The following is a 24020-nucleotide window of genomic DNA, read 5'->3' as shown; positions in this document are numbered from 1 at the left end:
AACAGCCACCTATGATAGAAATAAAACAGATCTTCCTGCTTTTTGCTACTGCCAGCCTATTTCTATCACATGTACTTTGTAAGCACTCACATCATCCGACCAGATGAAATTTTATTTTTTTTTTAATTTTAGTGAAGTATAGTTGATTTACAATGTTGTGTTAATTTGCTGTACGGCAAAGTGATTCAGTTATACATATATATTGATATATTCTTTTTTTTAATATTCTTTTCTATTATGGTTTATCCCAGGATATTGAATATAGTTCCCTGTGCTATGCAGTAGGACCTTGTTGTTTATCCATCCTATATATAATACTTTGTATCTGCTAATCCCAAACTCCCAATCCATCCCTGCCCCACCACAGTTCTTCCCTGGCAACCACAAGTCTTTTCTCTACATCTGTGTGTCTGTTTCTGTTTCACAGATAAGTTCATTTGTATCATATTTTAGATTCCACATATAAATGGTATCATACGGTATTTGTCTTCCTCTGTCTGACTTACCTTCTCTTAGTATGATCATCTCTAGGTCCAACCATGTTTGCTGCAAATGGCATTATTTTGTTCTCTTTTATGTCTGAGTAGTATTCCATTGTGTATATGTACCATATCTTCTTTATCCATTCATCTGTCAATGGATATTTAGGTTATGGGTTGTATACAGAGGGAGTTTATCCCATGTTATTGCCAGGTAGAATCCCATTGTACAGATGTACCACCATTTTTATCCAACCACATCTGGGTTGTTTCCAGATTAGGGTTCTTATGAAGAAAGCTGCTATGAACATCCATGTACAAGAGTTAGTGTCTACAGATGGTCTCATTTCTCTTGGGCAAATACCTGGGTGTGGTATGTAAGTGTATGTTCATCTTTTAACATTTTTCTGGCATGCGTGTACCTTTTTGTATTCCCACCAGCAATGTATGAGAGTTCCTGTAGCTCTGCCTTCCCACCAACACTCGATACTGTTGGTCTTTTTTTTTTTTTTTTTTGCGGTACGTGGGCCTCTCACTGTTGTGGCCTCTCCCATTGCAAAGCGCAGGCTCCGGACGCGCAGACTCAGCGGCCATGGCCCACGGGCCTAGCCGCTCCGCGGCGTGTGGGATCTTCCTGGACCGGGGCATGAACCCGTGTCCCCTGCATTGGCAGGTGGACTCTCAACCACTGCGCCACCAGGGAAGTCCTGTTGGTCTTTTTAATTTCAACCATTCTAGTGAGTGTATAGAGGTATCTCATTGTGGTATTTACTTGCATTTCCCTAATGACTATTAATGTTGAGCATCTTTTTTTTTAACTTTATGAAATTAAAGAGTCGTTATTATTTTTTTATAAATTTATTTTATTTATTTTTTGGCTGCATTGGGTCTTTGTTGCTGTGCACGGGCTTTCTCTAGTTGCGGCAAGCAGGGACTACTCTTCGTTGCGGTGCGCGGGCTTCTCATTGCGGTGGCTTCTCTTGTCGTGGAGCATGGGCTTTAGGCTCATGGGCTTCAGTAGTTGTGACACGGAGGATCAGTAGTTGTAGCTCGCAGACTCTAGAGCACAGGCTCAGTAGTTGTGGCACACGGGCTTAGTTGCTCTGAGGCATGTGGGATCTTCCTGGACCAGGGCTCGAACTCATGTATCCTGCATTGGCAGGCAGATTCTTAACCACTGTGCCACCAGGGAAGTCCTGTTGAGCATCTTTTAATGAGCTTATTTCTCATTCATTTATGTTCTTTTAAGTGTCTGCTCGAATATTTTGCATGTTTTTAATTGTGTTGTCTCCTTATTTTTGAGTTCTAAGTGTTCTTTATATATGTTGAATACAAGTACTTTATAAATATATATTTTGCAACTTTTTTCCCAGTCTGTGGCCTTCCTTTTCATTTTCTTAACAGTGTCTTTGAAGAGCAGAGTTTTGTTGTTTTTATTAAATTTTATTTTGATGTGGTCCATTTCATCGATATTTTTCTTTCCTGGTTTTCCTTAAAAGTTTAGTGTTCTATATAGTAGTGTGTTTATGTCAATCCCAGTCTCCTCATTTATCCCACCCCCCCTTTCCCGCTTGGTAACCATAAGTTTGCTTTCTCCATCTGTGACTCTACTTCTGTTTTGTAAATAAGTTCATTTGTACCATTTTTTTCCATATTTTCGTCTTGAATGAGTTTCAAGTGGCAGTAGCTTCTGGCTTTTCTTTTTCTTTCAGTTTCTCTGCCTACTTCCTTAACTCTTAATTTAGAAGCCAATCCTCTTCCAATAGTTGAGTGCATGAAGAATCATTAATTTGGCCAGTGAAGGAGTGCTTGTAATCATCATGGCACATTTGATTCTTTTGTTCCATAAATGCTCATGGGTTGGTTCAGTGGGGCACCTGCTACGCACACTCTTAGTTTAGATGCTCCCCGAACAAACCGGGAGGCAAGGACAAGGCTGAAGACTGTGGTGTACTGGTAGACATTTAACAATGGGCTCGCCTGGGGGCAAAAAGCTGTGATTTGTAGCGTTTGCTCATTTCCATGGTGTAAATACCTACACCATGACCAATTTTAAGCTACCAATACATCAATGAACTTACAGCACTGCTGAAAGTTTAATAACTGGTCCTTGTGAGCTGACATGAGCCTGCTTCAGCACACCGCCGGCTGCAGGAAGTTTATTTGAGGTGAAGCTCTGGAAGCAGAAGCGAGGGAGTGGAGCGGGGGAGACAAGACAGGGAAAGGAGGGGAGCCAACCAAGGGGGTATGAAAGAGCTGGTTAACAGTGTGAGCAGCTGGGCTTAATCCCACTGTGGATCTTGGGGGAGCGGTGTAGACCCGACTCAGAATTGTCCAGTTGGGGCTGAGCAGGCTGTGAGTGGGTGTGGTGACCCCGACTCCTGTCTCTCTCTTGTTGACGGTTGTGCCATTGTTATCTGGGCATCTTCAGGCAGCTCTGCCCATGGGCTGAGGAAAGCTCTCTAGCACTGGAGGTGGCCTCAGGCAGAAACGCACAGAGCCACTGGCCCCAGGTGAGGTAGGAAGCCGTCCTGGGTAGGAAGCTGCCAGGGTGTCTTAAGTTGTCCAAGGGGCATCAACAGCATCTGCTCCATGTACCACACGCTTCTTTACACACTAGATTACCACTAGTAAACAACCCCCTGGGTCCCTCTAGGTCCACGGTCAAAGGCACCTTGTTTGGTGCAAACTGGCTGATAAAATACAAGGGAGAAGGGGTGCTTTCCGCGTCCATGAGGTAATGCTTTCTCTATCAGCTCCTATCAGTGGATTCAAAGTCCTCACCTGACCAGACCCAGGGGACACTGGCATTCCCTACAGGAGCCATGACGTTTATTTTTCTTCCTTTCAATTAGTAGATTTTGTTTTCTTCAAAGAAAGGGCAAGGGAAAATTTCTTCTTTGTCAGTTCTTAAAAAGACAGGCAATGGAAGTATGAGGAATAGAATCCAATCAAATAATTCCCTCATCCAGGCCACTTAATAACTGGAATTATATATGGAGTGGGTGTGGGGATGTTTTACCAACCAGAACACAAGTCATATTCAAGTATTTTCTTTTGTCCAAAATGCTTCACTTGTGGTAAGATCTTGAGCTTGGGAAAGCCGTCTGCATTCCTGAGGCTGTCCCACTGACCTTGCCTTGTTGGCTGTCTGACCTAACAGTTCTGTGGTTTTCTCTGTAGATCGGAGACAATCTTATCATGACAAACAATGAGATATTTTCTTAAATGCAAAAGTCCCGTCTTTCTTGGGGCAAGAGGAAGTTGTTTGTGGCTCGGTCTTCTCTGCCGGGGAAACTTCCCACAGACGGGGAACAGATGGGCCTAGATTTTGACACCATCTGCTTTTCAGTTGTAATTAACATCGGATCCGGGATGGGGGGGTGGATTCCTGTGTGTTGCATTTTCTCTCTTAAGGCACAGACAGGCCTGTGCTACATCCTTACTGACCTCAAACCCCAAAATTATAGAAAAGGAGTCTAATTAGAAAACGGGATGGGGGGGTGGATTTTACCATTGCTTTGGCCATCCCCGTTGCCCGCTGGGGACTCCTAAATCACGTGTTGTTGGAATATGAAACTTGGGTTGGGTTTCCGTGGATAGGCAGCAGCTCTTATGAGATCCCCACACTTCTCCAAAACCAGTTTTTAAAAGTTTTTCCTTCACTCCCAGTGGCCTGAGATGTAGGGCCTTCTCCACTGTCTGATTGGTTTTTTGGCCTCTGCCACATGCTGCCAACGAGATGCGCAGGCCTCTGGGCTTGTCCAGAGCCCTGGCCCTTTGGGGTCTGCAGGCAGCACCCTCTTCTTTGGCACAGCATCCTCGTGGGGCTCGGGTCCCTGGATGATTCCTAACTCTGCAGCTCACACACTCATGAGGGCAAACTGGTTCTTTTTTTATTTTCCCGGTACGCGGGCCTCTCACTGTCGTGGCCTCTCTCCCGTTGCAGAGCACAGGCTCCAGACGCGCAGGCTCAGCGGCCATGGCCCACGGGCCCAGCCGCTCCGCGGCATGTGGAATCTTCCCGGACCGGGGCACGAACCCGTGTCCCTCTGTGTTGCATTTTCTCTCTTAAGGCACAGACAGGCCTGTGCTACATTCTTACTGACCTCAAACCCCAAAATTATAGAAAAGGAGTCTAATTAGAAAACAACTGTGGTTCTTTTCTCCTTACGTCTTCTTTGCTCTCCTGGGATGGTGACAATGTGACTTTTCTATGGCCTTTATCAGCCAGATAGAGGACTCTTCCACCTACAAACACTCGTGAGAACTTCTTTCCCAGTCACCAATATACTGAGTGCTGCCCGCTTCGCCAGCCACATCTGTCCCATGGTGTGCTGGCAATGGCTCCACCTGGCTCACAAGAGCCAACCATGCACGTCTCTCTTTTTTTTTTTTTTTTTTTTTTGCCACGTGGGATCTTAGTTCCCTGACCAGGGATTGAACCTGTTCCCCCTGCAGTAGAAGCACAGAGTCCTAACCACTGGACCACCAGGGAATTCCCCCATGCACATCTTTTCCCAACTTTGCCATCACGGAGATGGCCTAACAGTGGCCATGGGGGTGATATTTATACCATGGAAGTCAGCAGATGCTGCATATCAGGACTTCCCCTGCACCCAGAGTGTCGGTTACTAAACATCTACTAGCTCATCATTGTGTCCATGTATTGGCATCACCACCTCAAACTCAACAGCCATCCCCAAAACCACCTGCCCACTTCCATTTTTCTTAAAGATGGGTTTCTTCCCCAAAAAAGTTAGACCTAAATTGAATGTTTCAAAATATAATCCTATTGTTGAAAAAGTTTAACAGTTCTTAGCAGTAACACCCCCCTTTTTGAACGAAGGCATAAGCAGAATAAATGTGTCTGTATATGTATGTATGCATGTACATATGTATTTACATGTGTATATAAAACAGGGAAAAACAGGTCGTGCTTGATTGAAGCATAACATAAGGTAGCAGATGGGTCGGGGGAGACATGAGGATGGAGCTTCCCGTGCTTACCGTGTCTTCATTTCAGTTTCCTCAAAGAAACAACAGACTCTCTGGGTCACATTTTGAGAAATGTGGAACTGCTTTTTTTTTTTATCACCTTTATTGAGGTATAATTTGCATACTAAAAATCACCATTTTTAAAACTTTTTATTTAAAAATAACTTTAGACATACAGAAAAAGCTGCAAACATAGCACAGAGAATTCCCACATATGTTTCACCTAGCTTTCCCTAATGGTAACATCTCCTATAACCAGAATACAGTTATCAAAACCAGGAACCTAACACTGGTATGGTACTATTAACTAACCACAGAACTTATTCAAATTTTACCAGCTTTTCGTTTTCTAGTCCAACCCAGGACCCCACACTGCATTTAGTTGTATGTCTCTTTAGTTGCTTTCAATCCATGACACATCCTTAGTCTTTCTTCATGACCTAATTTTGAAGAGTCCTAATTTTGAAGAGTCCAGGCCAGTTTGAGTTTGTGTCCTGTTTTCTCATGATTTGCTTGAGGTTATACCTGTTCAGATGAAATACCCCTGTGACCTGGTGCTCTTTTCAGCATGTCCCATGGTTGGGGGGTGGGGATGACGTTGGTATGTTTTATTACTGGTGATGTAACCTTCATCACTTAATGCTTTTGAGATCCATCCATTTAGTCGTGTGTATGGGTTGTATACAGAGGGAGTTTATCCCATGTTATTGCCAGGTAGAATCCCATTGTACAGATGTACCACCATTTTTATCCAACCACATCTGGGTTGTTTCCAGATTAGGGTTCTTATGAAGAAAGCTGCTGTGAACATCCATGTACAAGAGTTAGTGTCTACAGATGGTCTCATTTCTCTTGGGCAAATACCTGGGTGTGGTATGTAAGTGTATGTTCATCTTTTAACATTTTTCTGGCATGCGTGTACCTTTTTGTATTCCCACCAGCAATGTATGAGAGTTCCTGTAGCTCTGCCTTCCCACCAACACTCGATACTGTTGGTCTTTTTTTTTTTTTTTTTTGCGGTACGTGGGCCTCTCACTGTTGTGGCCTCTCCCATTGCAAAGCGCAGGCTCCGGACGCGCAGACTCAGCGGCCATGGCCCACGGGCCTAGCCGCTCCGCGGCGTGTGGGATCTTCCTGGACCGGGGCATGAACCCGTGTCCCCTGCATTGGCAGGTGGACTCTCAACCACTGCGCCACCAGGGAAGTCCTGTTGGTCTTTTTAATTTCAACCATTCTAGTGAGTGTATAGAGGTATCTCATTGTGGTATTTACTTGCATTTCCCTAATGACTATTAATGTTGAGCATCTTTTTTTTTAACTTTATGAAATTAAAGAGTCGTTATTATTTTTTTATAAATTTATTTTATTTATTTTTTGGCTGCATTGGGTCTTTGTTGCTGTGCACGGGCTTTCTCTAGTTGCGGCAAGCAGGGACTACTCTTCGTTGCGGTGCGCGGGCTTCTCATTGCGGTGGCTTCTCTTGTCGTGGAGCATGGGCTTTAGGCTCATGGGCTTCAGTAGTTGTGACACGGAGGATCAGTAGTTGTAGCTCGCAGACTCTAGAGCACAGGCTCAGTAGTTGTGGCACACGGGCTTAGTTGCTCTGCGGCATGTGGGATCTTCCTGGACCAGGGCTCGAACTCATGTATCCTGCATTGGCAGGCAGATTCTTAACCACTGTGCCACCAGGGAAGTCCTGTTGAGCATCTTTTAATGAGCTTATTTCTCATTCATTTATGTTCTTTAAGTGTCTGCTCGAATATTTTGCATGTTTTTAATTGTGTTGTCTCCTTATTTTTGAGTTCTAAGTGTTCTTTATATATGTTGAATACAAGTACTTTATAAATATATATTTTGCAACTTTTTTCCCAGTCTGTGGCCTTCCTTTTCATTTTCTTAACAGTGTCTTTGAAGAGCAGAGTTTTGTTGTTTTTATTAAATTTTATTTTGATGTGGTCCATTTCATCGATATTTTTCTTTCCTGGTTTTCCTTAAAAGTTTAGTGTTCTATCTAATAAATTTTTGTGTAACCCAGGGTCCCAAAGTTTTCTTCCATATTCTCGTCTTGAATGAGTTTCAAGTGGCAGTAGCTTCTGGCTTTTCTTTTTCTTTCAGTTTCTCTGCCTACTTCCTTAACTCTTAATTTAGAAGCCAATCCTCTTCCAATAGTTGAGTGCATGAAGAATCATTAATTTGGCCAGTGAAGGAGTGCTTGTAATCATCATGGCACATTTGATTCTTTTGTTCCATAAATGCTCATGGGTTGGTTCAGTGGGGCACCTGCTACGCACACTCTTAGTTTAGATGCTCCCCAAACAAACCGGGAGGCAAGGACAAGGCTGAAGACTGTGGTGTACTGGTAGACATTTAACAGTGGGCTCTCCTGGGGGCAAAAAGCTGTGATTTGTAGCGTTTGCTCATTTCCATGGTGTAAATACCTACACCATGACCAATTTTAAGCTACCAATACATCAATGAACTTACAGCACTGCTGAAAGTTTAATAACTGGTCCTTGTGAGCTGACATGAGCCTGCTTCAGCACACCGCCGGCTGCAGGAAGTTTATTTGAGGTGAAGCTCTGGAAGCAGAAGCGAGGGAGTGGAGCGGGGGAGACAAGACAGGGAAAGGAGGGGAGCCAACCAAGGGGGTATGAAAGAGCTGGTTAACAGTGTGAGCAGCTGGGCTTAATCCCACTGTGGATCTTGGGGGAGCGGTGTAGACCCGACTCAGAATTGTCCAGTTGGGGCTGAGCAGGCTGTGAGTGGGTGTGGTGACCCCGACTCCTGTCTCTCTCTTGTTGACGGTTGTGCCATTGTTATCTGGGCACCTTCAGGCAGCTCTGCCCATGGGCTGAGGAAAGCTCTCTAGCACTGGAGGTGGCCTCAGGCAGAAACGCACAGAGCCACTGGCCCCAGGTGAGGTAGGAAGCCGTCCTGGGTAGGAAGCTGCCAGGGTGTCTTAAGTTGTCCAAGGGGCATCAACAGCATCTGCTCCATGTACCACACGCTTCTTTACACACTAGATTACCACTAGTAAACAACCCCCTGGGTCCCTCTAGGTCCACGGTCAAAGGCACCTTGTTTGGTGCAAACTGGCTGATAAAATACAAGGGAGAAGGGGTGCTTTCCGCGTCCATGAGGTAATGCTTTCTCTATCAGCTCCTATCAGTGGATTCAAAGTCCTCACCTGACCAGACCCAGGGGACACTGGCATTCCCTACAGGAGCCATGACGTTTATTTTTCTTCCTTTCAATTAGTAGATTTTGTTTTCTTCAAAGAAAGGGCAAGGGAAAATTTCTTCTTTGTCAGTTCTTAAAAAGACAGGCAATGGAAGTATGAGGAATAGAATCCAATCAAATAATTCCCTCATCCAGGCCACTTAATAACTGGAATTATATATGGAGTGGGTGTGGGGATGTTTTACCAACCAGAACACAAGTCATATTCAAGTATTTTCTTTTGTCCAAAATGCTTCACTTGTGGTAAGATCTTGAGCTTGGGAAAGCCGTCTGCATTCCTGAGGCTGTCCCACTGACCTTGCCTTGTTGGCTGTCTGACCTAACAGTTCTGTGGTTTTCTCTGTAGATCAGAGACAATCTTATCATGACAAACAATGAGATATTTTCTTAAATGCAAAAGTCCCGTCTTTCTTGGGGCAAGAGGAAGTTGTTTGTGGCTCGGTCTTCTCTGCCGGGGAAACTTCCCACAGACGGGGAACAGATGGGCCTAGATTTTGACACCATCTGCTTTTCAGTTGTAATTAACATCGGATCCGGGATTGGGGGGTGGATTTTACCATTGCTTTGGCCGTCCCCGTTGACCGCTGGGGACTCCTAAATCACGTGTTGTTGGAATATGAAACTTGGGTTGGGTTTCCGTGGATAGGCAGCAGCTCTTATGAGAGGAGGACGAAGGGAAAGGAAACCCCTCCTGAGTGCCTGCTTCCGTTGACGTGGCCCCCAGATCCAGTTGAAGAGAGGAAGACGCCTGCTCATCTTGCCTTGTGTCTGTGTAAAGAACAAAGTGTGAATGATTTCCTGAGTCCGTTTCAGTTCAGTTGGTTCCACTTTTCTTACAAGTTAATTGAAATAATCATGACCCTGGCAATAGTAATATTATCCAGCATTTATTGAAGGCTTGCAGCATTCCAGCTACGATGCTAAGAATTTTGCACGCATTATCTAGTTTCAAAACCACCATATGAGGTAGGTACTGTTACCTTTCCCATTAAAGACAAGGAAAACTGAAGCCTTAATGAAATTGAAATACTCACCTTGGGTCACACAGCTGAGATATGGGCCAGGCTATCTGATTCCTGCTTCATAACCACGGTTCATCACAGCCTCCACCAACTTCTTTACACCGAGGGAGAACAGGAGCGCCTGGCCGGCAGCTTTCTTCCATTCCTGCTTTGTAGGTTCCAGGAGAGAATGCAAACACTCAAAGCTGCCACTGTTCTCCAGTCCCTTTATAACCTCAAGGGAATTTCTCTCTCTTGTACTTCAGCGTGCTTTACCCCCATGCCTTGGGTTTTTAGTTGCAACTTTGCATCTTGCTTTTTCTGAGCCCTGGGGGAGGTGAGTGAAAACATGATTAAATTTTACCTCTCTGCCTTGAAGCCCCAGCTCCTAACCTTGGTGTCAGCATCTACAAACTGCAGCAAAAGTCGGTCCCCTTCTCATTATCAGTGGTATTGTTCCTCCAGCAATGGGGAGGATTTTTCGTAGAACATCTGAGAGCATCTCTGTTTTGAGCCCTGATGCTTTCTAAGGGCACACCACATGAATAGAACACAAGAAGGACACCCAAGACCAGCAGTCATTCGTGCTGTTGTCCAGGTACAAAGGATTCCTTGGAATAGCCTGAATATCAGCCCAGGGGAAGGACCCTCTGTGCCCAGCTAAGCTAATGGTCTGGCAAGAGAGGTTTTGAACCTCCTAGATAAAAGTCCATAGTAATCACCTGGGAGTGATTTTAGTGGATTGTCATTGAAGTGTGAAACTGAAGTACTGTAATATGAAGCTTTGGTCCGGCTTCGTTAACTGCACTAGATCTTAAGCGATAAAACGAAGGTCAGAGTTTAAGCCCCACTTAGACACACAGCCCCAGACTGGACCCCTACCCACAGCCATCCAGCCAGTTGGCGCTTTATACCCATCACAAGCGGGACGACCCAGGGTCACCCTCCACCACTAATGGGAAATCTCCTTCCACTCCCGGAGCACACGATCCTGGGTCAGTTCTGATAAGAGGACAGAGTAAAGACACACAGTTAAGGAAGTGGTTCCAACCTGGCACATCACCGTGGCTTTCAACTGGGTGCCCAAAGCTAGATTGTGGGGTAGCCATCTGAGCACCTTGTCAAGTCACTGACCTACCAAGAGCACTAAAACCAGAAAGATGGTGCCGCTTAACTCGGGTTCCCGCACAACGCAATTGAAGACAAATAAGTTGATTTCCTCCACCTGAAGCAAACAGCCACCTATGATAGAAATAAAACAGATCTTCCTGCTTTTTGCTACTGCCAGCCTATTTCTATCACATGTACTTTGTAAGCACTCACATCATCCGACCAGATGAAATTTTATTTTTTTTTTAATTTTAGTGAAGTATAGTTGATTTACAATGTTGTGTTAATTTGCTGTACGGCAAAGTGATTCAGTTATACATATATATTGATATATTCTTTTTTTTAATATTCTTTTCTATTATGGTTTATCCCAGGATATTGAATATAGTTCCCTGTGCTATGCAGTAGGACCTTGTTGTTTATCCATCCTATATATAATACTTTGTATCTGCTAATCCCAAACTCCCAATCCATCCCTGCCCCACCACAGTTCTTCCCTGGCAACCACAAGTCTTTTCTCTACATCTGTGTGTCTGTTTCTGTTTCACAGATAAGTTCATTTGTATCATATTTTAGATTCCACATATAAATGGTATCATACGGTATTTGTCTTCCTCTGTCTGACTTACCTTCTCTTAGTATGATCTGTTTCATAGATAAGTTCATTTGTATCATATTTTAGATTCCACATATAAATGGTATCATACGGTATTTGTCTTCCTCTGTCTGACTTACCTTCTCTTAGTATGATCATCTCTAGGTCCAACCATGTTTGCTGCAAATGGCATTATTTTGTTCTCTTTTTTGTCTGAGTAGTATTCCATTGTGTATATGTACCATATCTTCTTTATCCATTCATCTGTCAATGGATATTTAGGTTGTTTCCATGTCTTGGCTATTGTAAATAGTGTCACCAGCTGAAATTTTAAAGTTGAACAATGCATAATGTGTTTTACTACCTAAATATTAGATATTAAAACTTTGAATTTACCAACAAGAAGTTGCCAACTTAAGAGTAATCCTTTTGCAAAAGAAACTTGCAAGAGGATAGCAATTACAGAAAAAATGGGGGAAGATTTTACAGAATATTTTTCAGAATATTGACTATGCCTGAACCAGTGGAAGTACATAAGTAAGAGGCTTGATTTCTATACACATTTTTTTATTAATGGAAGATGAGTTTCTCCTCCCCTCTCCACTAAATAAATGTTGAGTAAATATTTAAAGAGCATGGGTTTGAAGAGGCGCCAGACGATGAGCCCGCCTGAAGCACCCATGTCTCGGGCCAACTCTGTTTTTGGAAGTCCTGGTTGCCTGCCCAGGATTCGCCTGCCGTCCACTGTTTGATGTTATCTGGCAGCTGTGGTGCCCACCAGTTCCCAAGACTGTGTTTGGACAGAGAATAACAAAAAAATGACAGAAAGGCAAGAATGCAAATATCTTGATAACTTTAACCAGCCTGGTATCTTTCAAAGGCTCCGCATTGCACGATAAGCTTAGCTCTGACTCTGGCATGGAAATTCCTGCTGTATTGTGGTTTGCCTCGGAAAGGCTTGGCTCGGGTCACTAATAAAAACTTTAAGGCAAGAAGCAGGTGTCTCACCAACCTTGAAGTGAAGAGTTCCAGCATCTTGCAGATAGTTGAGTAAATGTTGGAATTTCAAAGTCCTCCAGAAAAGTTAAATTCTCGATTTTTTACAATATATCCTCAAGGTAGAGGTCATTATCATTTTCTCAATGAGCCTGAAGAGGAAGAGGCCAGTGCTGGCAAACAAACCTACTGTTAGCCCATGTCACATGGGGTTTTCAGAACTCCCAGAGTATGTCACAGGGTTTAGTGGCGGTGGAAGAGCGGGGAGTTTCATGGAGAAGTAGGAGAGGCAGAAAGGGAAGAAATAACTCAAGGAAGCATGAGAGGTCTTGAGAAATCTTCAATCCAGTGAGTGTCCTGAGCATTCAGACCACGTCTCTTCTCTTGCTGCTGAAAGCAATTTGGGTTCAAACCATGACTGGCTTGGGTTGGAGTCATACAAATGGGGCTGAAGTCCACTTTCTGTTTTGTATTGGTGCTGTGACCTTGGGCATATATTCTCTCTGCCTCAATTTCCTGTCTGAAAAGTGGGGATAACAACAGTACCTACCTCATGGGCTAGTTGAGAGGATTAAGTTTTAAAGCAGTTCTATGCTTAGTCATATGGTCAATATGCTCAGGGGTCATGTGCTCAGTGGTCAGTATTCAAAAACTGTTAGCTGTCATCATCATCAGCATCATTATCTTTCTCATCATCACCACCATCATTATCATTGTCCTCATCATCATTACATCACCATCACCGTCATCATCATCATCACCATCCCCACCACCACCACCATCATCATCATCACTGTCATCATCATCATCATCACCATCCCCACCACCACCACCATCATCATCATCATCGCCATCCTCCCCATCACCATCATCATCATCACCATCCCCACCATCACCGTCATCATCACCATCCTCACCACCAGCACCACCACCATCATCATCATCACCATCCTCACCACCACCACCACCACCATCATCACCATCCTCCCCATCACCGTCACCATCATCCATCATCATCATCATCATCCTCACCACCACCACCACCACCATCATCACCATCCTCCCCATCACCGTCACCATCATCATCATCATCCACCCCATCACCACCACCACCATCCTCACCATCACCATCATCATCATCACCAGCATAATCATCACCATCACCATCTTCATCATTGTCCCCATCGTCATCCCATCACCATCGCTGTCATCACCATCAACATCATCACCATAACAACCACCATCACACCATCAAAAACACTTTCATCATCACCATCATCATAAGGTTTTTCCAGTAGAGTCAACAGTGATTCCTGATCATCACAGATAGTCTGCACCTGTGCATCCAAATATCTCAGCCTGTCCAAACTGACCTTTGCCTGTTTCTGCAGCCTCATCTGTCTCTGCTTCCTCACTCACAATCTGCACTCCAGCCATAGTAAATAATCTGTAGTTTTCAGCACAAACCATGTTAATTTATGACACCATGTTTTATTCATCCTGTTCCCTTGCCTAGTCAATTCTGTCCTGGTTTCTTTGCTTGTCTAACTCATGTTCATCTTCTCAGACATGATATAAACATCAACTCCTCCAGATAGTCTTACCACACCCTTTCCCTCACTCTCTGAAACCTAGGTTCCGTATCCTTCCTTTAAGCTCACAGAGAATCCAGTGAAGAGCTCTGTGTTTAGCTTTAATACCAAATACTATGCTTAGGGACTTCCCTGGTGGCTCAGTGGTTAAGAATTCGCTTGCCAATGCAGGGGACACGGGTTTGATGCCTGGTCCCGGAAGATCCCACATGCCGCGGAGCGACTAAGCCCGTGCGCCACAACTACTGATCTTGTGCTCTAGAGCCCAAGAGCCACAGCTACTGAGCCTACATGCCAGAACTACTGTAGCCCACATGCCTAGAGCCCGTGCTTCACAACAAGAGAAGCCATCACAATGAAAAGCCCTCGCACTGCAACGAAGAGTACCCCCCGCTCGCCGTAACTAGAGAAAGCCCGTGCGCAGCAGCAAAGACCAAACGCAGCCAAAAAAATAGTAATAAAAAATAATAAAATAAATTTATTTTAAAAATGCTGTGCTTACATATTTAGCAGACATGTTGGTGTTGCATTTTCCTGATCAAAGAATTGTGCAGTTGAACCCGACCTGAGGTCACAGTGCTGACAGTTGACAGGTTTCGTGTGGTTGGCTGAGTGCTTTACGATTGTTGAATTCAACCATTCATTCAGGGAGTATTTATTGAGCACATACTATATGCTAGCCCTGTTCTGGGCACTAGGGATACATCAGAAGACAAGACAGACAAAGACTCCTGTCCTTGTGGAGCTCACATTCTAAGGAAGGAGACATACAATGAAATAAGCATCATAATAAGAATTATCTGGTGTGCTAGAAGATAATCTGGGTAATGGAAAAAAAGAGGAGGTGGAGCAGGCAGGGTCAGAAGCAGGAGTGGGGGAGGGGGGTGCAGGAGAGGCACACTGAAGGGTCAGTGGGCTCCACAAGGGTGAGGTTTGAGCAGAGGCTGAAGGAAACGAGGGACGGAGCCATGTGGACGGCTGCGGAGAGAGTGGGGCAGGCAGAGAGAACAGCCAGTGCAAGGGCCCGGAGGCAGAGCCAGCCGAGCTCATTCAGGGAACAGCCAGGAGACCTGTGTGCCTGGCGCAGAATCAGCAAAGGGAGAAGAGGGGCAGCAGAGCATCTGTACTCATTACTCAACATCAAGAGATGTTACCTGAGTCCAGATGTGCAGCTTCTCTCTTGGCAGATCAGAAGCTCTGGCCATACTAAGCACATATTCTCATGCAACGTTGGTCAGGGCAGAGCACAGCCGGCCCACCTGAGATGGGCGTCCACTGTCCAGTGAGCCACAGACCCTGCCCCATCCACGTGTCTCATCTCCACACCCAGCGGGCCCCTGTGGGCAGCTGAGGCCATGGCGCTGGGCAGTAGCCTCCGGCAAGGATGCCCAAACCCGCCACCAACTCCCTGCCCTCAGCCCTGCCTTGACTGTCCTCCTTTCCCTCTGCCCTGACCTGTGCCTGTTCCGTGTCAGCCCAGTGAAGACTTCTGCTAGGCAATACTCTGAAAAGGAAGGAAGCCCACATAGGTGAAAGGGAGTTTTCATTCCTGATTCTGCAAAGGAGGCTCTTCCTTTGGAAAGAATGAATGGACTTCTCGAAATGTGTGCACATGCTTGTGGGGAGGGTTGCCGGGGGACCCGGGAAGCATTGCTCTTGCTCTGTCATACTTGTCTCCTGTCCTGACAGCAGGGCTTCAGGGAGATTTCATTTACTTTTTCAAAAATGAACTTATTAACCAAACCCAAAACTGTGTCTTGATCATACCACCTCACACCCAGTAGGATGGCTACTATGAAAAAAAAAATCCAAAAAAACCAGAAGATAACAAGTGTTGGTGAAGACGTGGAGAAATTGGAACCCTGTACACAGTTGGTAGGGATGTAAAATGGTGCAGCCACTATGGAAAATAGTATGGCACTTCCTCAAAAAATAGAACATAGAATCACCACATGATCCATCAATTCCACTTCTGGGTATCTACCCCCAAAGCATTGCAAGCAGGGACTCAAACAGATATTTGTACACCATGTTCTCAGCATCATTATTCACAACAGCCACAAGGCGGAAGCCACCCAAATGTCCAGTGACAGATGGATAGATAAACAGAATGTGTGTATCCGTACAAGGGGATATTACTCAGCCTTGTAAAGGTAGGACATTCTGACACCTGCTACAACATGTGTGAATCTTGAAGGCATTATGCTGAGTGAAATAAGCCAGTCACAAAGGGACAAATGCTGTACGATTCCCCTGATATGAGGCCCCTAGAGTATTCACATTCATGGAAACACTAGGGATACTTTCTACAGAAGTAGAAAGGTGGTTGCCAGGGGCTGGGTTGAGGGGGAATGGGGAGTTAGTGTTTAATGGAGACAGTTTCAGTTTGGGATGATGAAAAAGATCTGAAGAGGGTGGTGGTGATGGTGGGACAGCAATGTGCACGCAATTAATGCCATTGAACTATACACTTAAAAATGGTTAAAATGGTAAAGATTGTGTTGTGCATGCTTACAATAAAAAAATTAAAATGAAATTTTTAAAAATCAAAAAACAATATGGAGAGATAGAGGTATCTCTTTATAATATATATCTATACATATCTATATCTTTGTATCTGTATCTATATCTATCTATATGTATATAGACAGAGAAAGAGAGAAGCATGTACTAGAGAAGTGGGTCGCTGGGTTCACATCTTGCCTCTGCCACCTAGTAGCTGTGTGACCTGAGCCAAGTTAATGAACTTGGTCCCCTCTGCGAGGAGGTAGGATTAACCCAGTGCCCCGTCCTGCAGCCACTGTTGTGAGGGTCATTGGAGCATGTGTGTGCCCAGCCCCCAGGGAGCCCCTGTAAGGCCCACGTGGACATCAGCCCAGCTACAGAAACCTGTCCCCAGACCCGGCCTTTAGTGGATATTGAGGGGAAATGGCAGTTATCACCCCGACTTCCTTGAGAAACTGACAACCAAGCGAAATAAATAAGGTTCCTCAGGGACTCTGGAGCCACTCTCAGAGTGGACCCTGTGCGAGAGGCATCTGGGGTGGGAGGAAGAGAGAGGAGAGAGAAGAAAGGAAAAGGACGTTTCTCCAGAGTAGGCAGATCTCATTCCCAAGGCTCCAAGACAGTGACCCCAGCTGCGCTGACCTCCGAGAACACCGTCAGCCATTGACTTCATCTGGGCATCGTGAGAGGTTTCAAGTAACATAGTTACAGGGTTTATGCCAATGAGCAGGTATATTAACATATACTCACTTCCTTTAGCATTTGAGTCCCTGCGAGAGAATCCTTTTCAGGTGGAAATGGTTCCAAAGACCTTTGGAGGCCAACTACAGAAGGGCTAGGGGTAGGACTAAGGGGGATCGTTCCCATGTTCTGTTGGTCTCAGCTTTGAGAGCAACGCCCTGGCTGGGCATACACTCACCTGGGCCGGACTGCTAGTGCCGGCTCCAGTGGACGTTTCCCCAGTCCAGCCTCAACACTGGCTGTATCACAACTGCAGGACACACCTCAGCAACAATCCACAGGGAAATTTGAAAAGACAAGGTTTATTACTCACAGATCCTGGCGGGTACACGGCATGTCCGGGGCCACACAGTGAGGTCACGGGGAGGGGGTGGGGGGAGAGAGAGAGAACAGTCTTGAGGTTCTGCCTTTATTGAGGTCAAGGATGGGGTGTGTAGGGTTGCTCTGGGTCGCTCTTTATTGGCGAATTTAAAACATAAGAGCAGGAATGATGGTGCAGGTAGGGAAAATCAAGGTCACTCAAGTGGTCGCTTATCTGAGTCACCCAGGATTTCTGAAAAGGGAACTTCCAGGGTGGGGTCACCTGTCTCCTCATCTAGTTGTGTAGCTGGCGATGTGTTTACTGAGGTGGATGCCTTTGGAATGGATGCCGAATGGGGGCATCCATTAGGGGATCAAAGCCTAATGTCGGGCACTTATATTACAACCAGTAAAGCTCATGGCCGGGCACTTACACTACTGTCCCCACTAGACTTTGGGAAGACAGTTGTGTCTGAGAGTGGTCCAGCTTGATTTCATACTGCATTTCGTTCCTTCCATAGTCTTCCTTAACCGACTTCCCTTTTGTTTTAATTTGGGCTGTCCTAGAAGCAGACTCTGAGACTAGCATTAGAATTCAGTGGTCAGGGACTTTCCCTGGTGGTCCAGTGGCTAAGACTCCGTGCTCCCAATGCAGGGTACCCAGGTTCAATCTCTGGTCAGGGAACTAGATCCCACATGCTGCAACTAAGAGTTTGCATGCTGCAACTAACACCTGGTGCAGCCAAATAAATATTAAAAAAAAAAAAAAAGAATTCAGCGGTCACTTGGAGTGCAGGAAGTAAGACAGAGAATGGACAATTGCTAATAAAAGGTGAGCGATGGAGCTTACAACACTATGGGCACCTGAAGCTTAATTCACCTGTGGGAACCCAGGAAGACAGCCTGGAGGGACCCCACCCAGGGGGCGAGGGAGCTGGGACTGATGCACCAACTCCCATCGGTCAAGTCTTCGAGGAAATTGAGGCAGATTCTGACCATTGAGAGGCAGTAGAGTTCTCTAAATTAATAACACCTGAATAATATGCCAGGCCCAGGGGGCACCCCTAGCCATCTGCTACCTTCCTGTTCCCTGCAGCCCTCACCCCCAGATCCTCCTGGTCAGAACCCAAGTCTGGCTTGAGGCTGTATTTCTCTCTCTAGTCACCAGGGCAGTGAGCACTTTCAGAACGATGGCCGTGGTGGTAGCAGAGACAGAGAATGGACATGTGAGTCAGTCCTGCCATAACATCATGGGGCCACTGGACACCGAGCTTGTCAGGCGGGAGAATGATTTTTAAAGAAATAACTTTTTTACCAAGTTTAATCATATATGATCACTTGAAGCTATGAAAAAGGCAGAGAAGGAAAGAAGGCAGATTTTTTTGGTTATTATTCTAACCGTATTCCCTAGGAGATTTAGAACAATTTCCACCAAGGCCAGAGTTCTATAGATCTTCCCTGGAAATTGCTTCTCCAGCACCACCTTCACTCAAATTAAAGACAGAGCAACACCAGTGCAGATGATGTAGTACAAGGAAATTGTCTGTGAAAATCCCTGACTGTAGATGCCACATAAAACGGTGGGGTTAATGTCATGCTGTTGGGATACATTTGCCCTCACAGTATGGAAGTCCTTATGTGTATTGACATTTCATCTAGAGCCTGTTCACCTCCATTAAGCCACAGGCCATGACGATTTCCTGTTACCTTAGCTATTTTTCGGTTTAACCACTGTCACCAAAGTTCCCTAGTTTTATTAGTCCCAATCAACCTTTAAAATTGCCTGATGAGGGCTTCCCTGGTGGTGCAGTGGTTGAGAGTCCGCCTGCCGATGGCAGGGGACACGGGTTCATGCCCCGGTCTGGGAAGATCCCACATGCCGCGGAGCAGCTAGGCCTGTGAGCCATGGCCGCTGAGCCTGTGCGTCCGGAGCCTGTGCTCCGCAATGGGGAGAGGGCACAACAGTGAGAGGCCCGCGTACCGCAAAAAAAAAAAAAAAAAAAAAAAAAAAATTGCCTGATGAGATAGAATTTATCTTTCAAAATCTCAGTTCAGTAACCACTTTCTCTGTGAAGCCTTCTCTGACCTCCTTCTCCTGTGCCCAGCAGAATGAATCTTCTCTGCCCTGTATTGGTTAGGGAGGCACATGGCTGCAAGTACAGAAACCCCAACTAATGGTGACTGAGGCAAATAGGGGATTCATTTTCTCACAGAGTAAGAAGTACGGAGGGAAGTGGTTTCTGGCATTAGATCAGCTGGTGAATGGCGTTCTCAGGGCTCTGCTCCCCTTAACATGTTGGTGTGTATTGTCATGCTTATTGTCTCATGGTCACATAATGGCTGCTGACATTCCAGACATCACATCTGAGTTCAAGGCAGAAGAAAGGGTGACTTTAGTTGAATCTGTCCCTTATTCTCATTGCCCAAAATTGTGTCACATGACCATGGCTAGTACCAGAGAGGCTAGAAAAGCTGAGTATACTGTCATTCAAAGCAACAAGAAAGTTTGATTTCTTGGAAGTTACTTCTCATTATTACTGTTTTCACTCTGGTTCTTTTTATCACCTTGGCTGTAGCTGTTACCTGTTGCCACAATAATGCTGTGTAACAAATGGCCTCAAAACCTCAGTGACATACAACAATAAACATTTATTTAGCTCATGAGTGTTTGGGGTTCAGCAGAACTGGGTTGAGCTTGGCCAGGCTCAGCGGGGCTCGCCCGTGTCTGAGGCCGAGCTGCTCACCAGCTGACCTCTGACAGCCTCAGCTGGGAGAGTGCAGATGACTGGAAGCAGCTGCTGTGCCAGTCATGCTATTCGGCCACTTCCCTTGACAGCTTCGGAAGGTGACACCAGCTACTCTGTGAGCACCCCCCGCCTTGGAACCCATTCGCTCCAGGTGAGTGGGGCCCTCTTTCTGTGCAAACTTGGAACGGGGTAGAGAGGAACGTGTGAAGGACACAGCTGCTGCCCTTCAAGAGAAGGGAGGCAGATACATAAACCTGAAACATGGCCCATGGTCGAGGCAGCACATGGTCGATGTCGAAGTACAGATGCCCTGTTAGGTTCCTGGGGAAGAGAAGCCCCTTTGGTCTGAGACTTGAGCTGAAGCTCACACAGGTGCCCCTCTCCTCTCCAGACACCGTCACTCATTTTTAGAACATGGCCCGCATTGTCTTGCCCTGGTTGCTGTAGCCGGGCTGCACGTGGACCAGTTTCCATGTGGGCGGTCCCAGGGTATTTGGCCAGCTCAGCCATTTTTGAGACTTCCAATCTGTCTTGTGTTTTGTAGCGCACCTTGTAAAAATAATAACATTAAAGAACATCATCTAACAACTCCCCATCTGGAATTTTATCCTAGAAATGCAAAAGGATATATGTTTAAAGATTTTTATTGCAACACTGGTTGTGAACCATTCATTTATAAAGGAAAATAGGGATTCACTCAAAATACAGAGGTAGTGAGGATTTACCCATTTTCATGCTGATCACATTTATACTTGTATGTAAATGGTATATTTATGGACGTAGAGAATGGACTTGAGGACACGGGGAGGGGGAAGGGTAAGCTGGGATGAAGTGAGAGAGTGGCATGGACATATATACACTACCAAACGTAAAATAGATAGCTAGTGGGAAGCAGCCGCATAGCACAGGGAGATCAGCTGGGTGCTTTGTGACCACCTAGAGGGGTGGGATAGGGAGGGTGGGAATATGGGGGTATATGTATACGTATAGCTGATTCACTTTGTTATAAGGCAGAAACTAACACACTGTTGTAAAGCAATTATACTCCAATAAAGATGTTAAAAATAAATAAATAAATAAATAAATAAATAAATAAATAAATAAATAAGGACATCAGTGGCTCCGAAACGGCAGCCCCCAAAAGTGGATGGCTAGGATTCTGAAACCATCCCTCCCTCTGTGTGGTTGGAGAAGACAGCTTATTAGTAGGCGAGCTGAAAATAGAAAGTGGAGATGGGGTAGCAAATCAGAAATGACCTCTGCAGTGGGCGGCAGCCAGGCCCCATGGGAAGGCCTGGAGAGGGTGCTTGGATGAGTTACGATGCTCTCTGAGGTGCTGGGAGATGGGTTCGTAACGCCCTGCCTCCCATGGGAATTAGAAGAACTGAGTGAGAGAGTCCTTGCGAAGGACCAAAGCAGGCCAAAGTTTCTGGCCCCACGAAGAATGGCAAATATTATTAATAGTGATGGTATTATTATCCTTGTCAATGATGCTATTATTATATCCTTTGGAAATGTAGGAATGGTCAAATTAATCCCCAAATGCCTCATTCTCTAAAATACGTGGACCAGTGGTATTGATAGGACCGTCAATATCACACTTCGAGTAGGCCCTCTGCCTCTTCAAGTTTGACTTTGTACATTTGTTTTGTTCCTTGATGCTGTTTTGGTTTTGTGTTTTTATTAGTAGTAGACCTTTTTTAGAGCAGTTTTAGGTTCACAGCATAACTGAACAGAGGATACAGAGTTCCCACATCCCTCCACCCCTGTCACACACACAGCACCCCCATCAATATCTTGTTCTGTTTTGTTTGTTTTTCCGGTGGGAAACCGATTTCCAGTGGGTAACATGGTTAGGAGAGAGTTTCTTGTAAGCAAAGTGGCATGCCGCCCTCAGATGCCAGGAGGTGCTCTGCAGCTGGAAAGGAGCCCCATGGCCTGGCAGGCCCCTGGGTGTCAGAGGAGCTTTGTCACAGGGTATCTGAGGGTTGGCGTCCCCACCTCACGCTGCCTTGTGCACGGCACTAACTTGGCTTTCAACAGCCATCACCCTTGAAAGCACAGAGAGCCTGGCAGATCTATTCATTTCTGATCCTAATCCAAGTGTTGACATTGCCATGCATTAGATGGAGCTTCTTGCCTCGAAACAGGATCAATACATAATATTGGAAAATGGTCTTGGAGAGAGAGTTTATGGACTTGTAAGCAGCATTGGGGGTTTTAGCCTGTTGAGTATGTCAGCTACGGACAGCTTATTTAGTTCTTGGTTAATCCACAGATGTGTAACTCTGTATTCCATTTACTGCATTGGGCTGTCCCTTCAAAGATAATGATAAAGCCTGCATAATATGGGATCAGCCAAATCATATGGCAAAAGAGGGTTTGAGTCCATTGCAACTTGGGAATGTATATTCTGACTCACCCACAAAGCTATAAAATACAGCACTAATTTTTTATTAAATTGACATTTCCACTCCCCCCGCAAAAAAAACACCCCACAGGCAAAAAACTTTGTACAGCTTATGAATAGACCAATCAGTAGAAAGTTATTTTTAAGGCTTCTCGGCATGGCTGGCTTCCCAGGCTCACCAGAGATTAGAAAAGTGTAAGAAAGAGTCCTGACCTCTCAAATCTCCCACCACCTACAAAAATCACATAAGAAACACAAATTCAAGGTGGACAAATCAGAAAATATGGATAGGAATTATAAAGTGCAGATAGAGTTACACCAACCAAGGGAAAAACTATTTTGATTTATGGTCTTACAAACTCTTATATGCAAATATCAATATAAAAGTATGTGTATATGTATGCACTCATATGCATAGATAATTTAACAAAAAGGAGATTGTACACAATGTTTTATAGCATTTTTTATTTAACAAGGGATCGTAAATGCCTTTCCTTGTCACTAAATATGAATTTACATAATCCCTGTTAACAGTATTTCCTTGAATGATGAATCATTACTTATATAACCCATCCCCTATGGTATATTTTGTTAGGCTTTGGTAATTTATTATAATCAGCATTTTGGAATGAATATCCCTGTTGCATATGTTCCTGTGCCCTTGTCTGATACTTCCACAGAATCAAGTGTTAAGATGCACTTTAGAATCTTACAGTCTTGTTTAAAAGACCAAACACATAGATGTGAAAAAGAGAACCAGTTCATAAAGGGGGAGGAGTGTCTAAATGAGTGCAACAGCCAAGAGTCAAAGGCCAGAGAGATCGTCTCATGCTTGAGTTGCTCCAGAAGGCTTCCAGAAGGACAGCTGCAAGTGACAGAAATGCAAATCAGCTTAAGTATCCAAGGCACATTATCAGCTCATGAAATTGGAGAGTCCACATTGGTTTCAGGCTGACCTGGGCCCAGAGTTCACATGGTGTCACTGGACACGTGTGTGTGTGTGTGTGTGTGTGTGTGTGTGTGTGTGTACACACATGTGTATCCACCTGTCCTACCTCTTGGTTCGGCTCCTTGCTGGGTGAGCTCACTCTCAGGCAGGCTCTCTAGGGCAGCTGCAGACTCAGGTGGTGCTTTTTTCTCCAAGGAGAGGGGCCCCCTTTCCCAGCTTCTCTGTTGACCCCTGCCCGGCCCCTTGCAGACCTCTTGCCCACCCACCACTGCCTGATGGAGAATGGTGTGTTCCGGTGCCCAGCCTGGGCCCTGTGCCCATGCCCTGTGGTGAGGCGGGTGGGGTATGTGATAGAGG

The 24020-nt window shown here is 45.2% G+C and overlaps 1 protein-coding gene and 1 non-coding gene across 2 annotated transcripts in view; one reads left to right on the top strand and one right to left on the bottom strand.

Annotated features, from left to right (window-relative positions):
* SLC24A3 (solute carrier family 24 member 3) overlaps positions 1-24020 on the top strand; it is a 504952-nt gene that overhangs the window by 349298 nt on the left and 131634 nt on the right. The window lies entirely within an intron of this gene.
* TRNAR-UCU (transfer RNA arginine (anticodon UCU)) lies at positions 4905-4977 on the bottom strand. Its single transcript has one exon. It is a non-coding gene; the product is annotated as a tRNA-Arg (tRNA).

This window comes from Physeter macrocephalus, chromosome 14 (genome assembly GCF_002837175.3).
Source record: "Physeter macrocephalus isolate SW-GA chromosome 14, ASM283717v5, whole genome shotgun sequence".
NCBI classification, from domain to species: domain Eukaryota; kingdom Metazoa; phylum Chordata; class Mammalia; order Artiodactyla; family Physeteridae; genus Physeter; species Physeter macrocephalus.
Note: the sequence above shows the minus strand (reverse complement) of the source record. Positions and strands in the feature narration are given on the sequence as shown.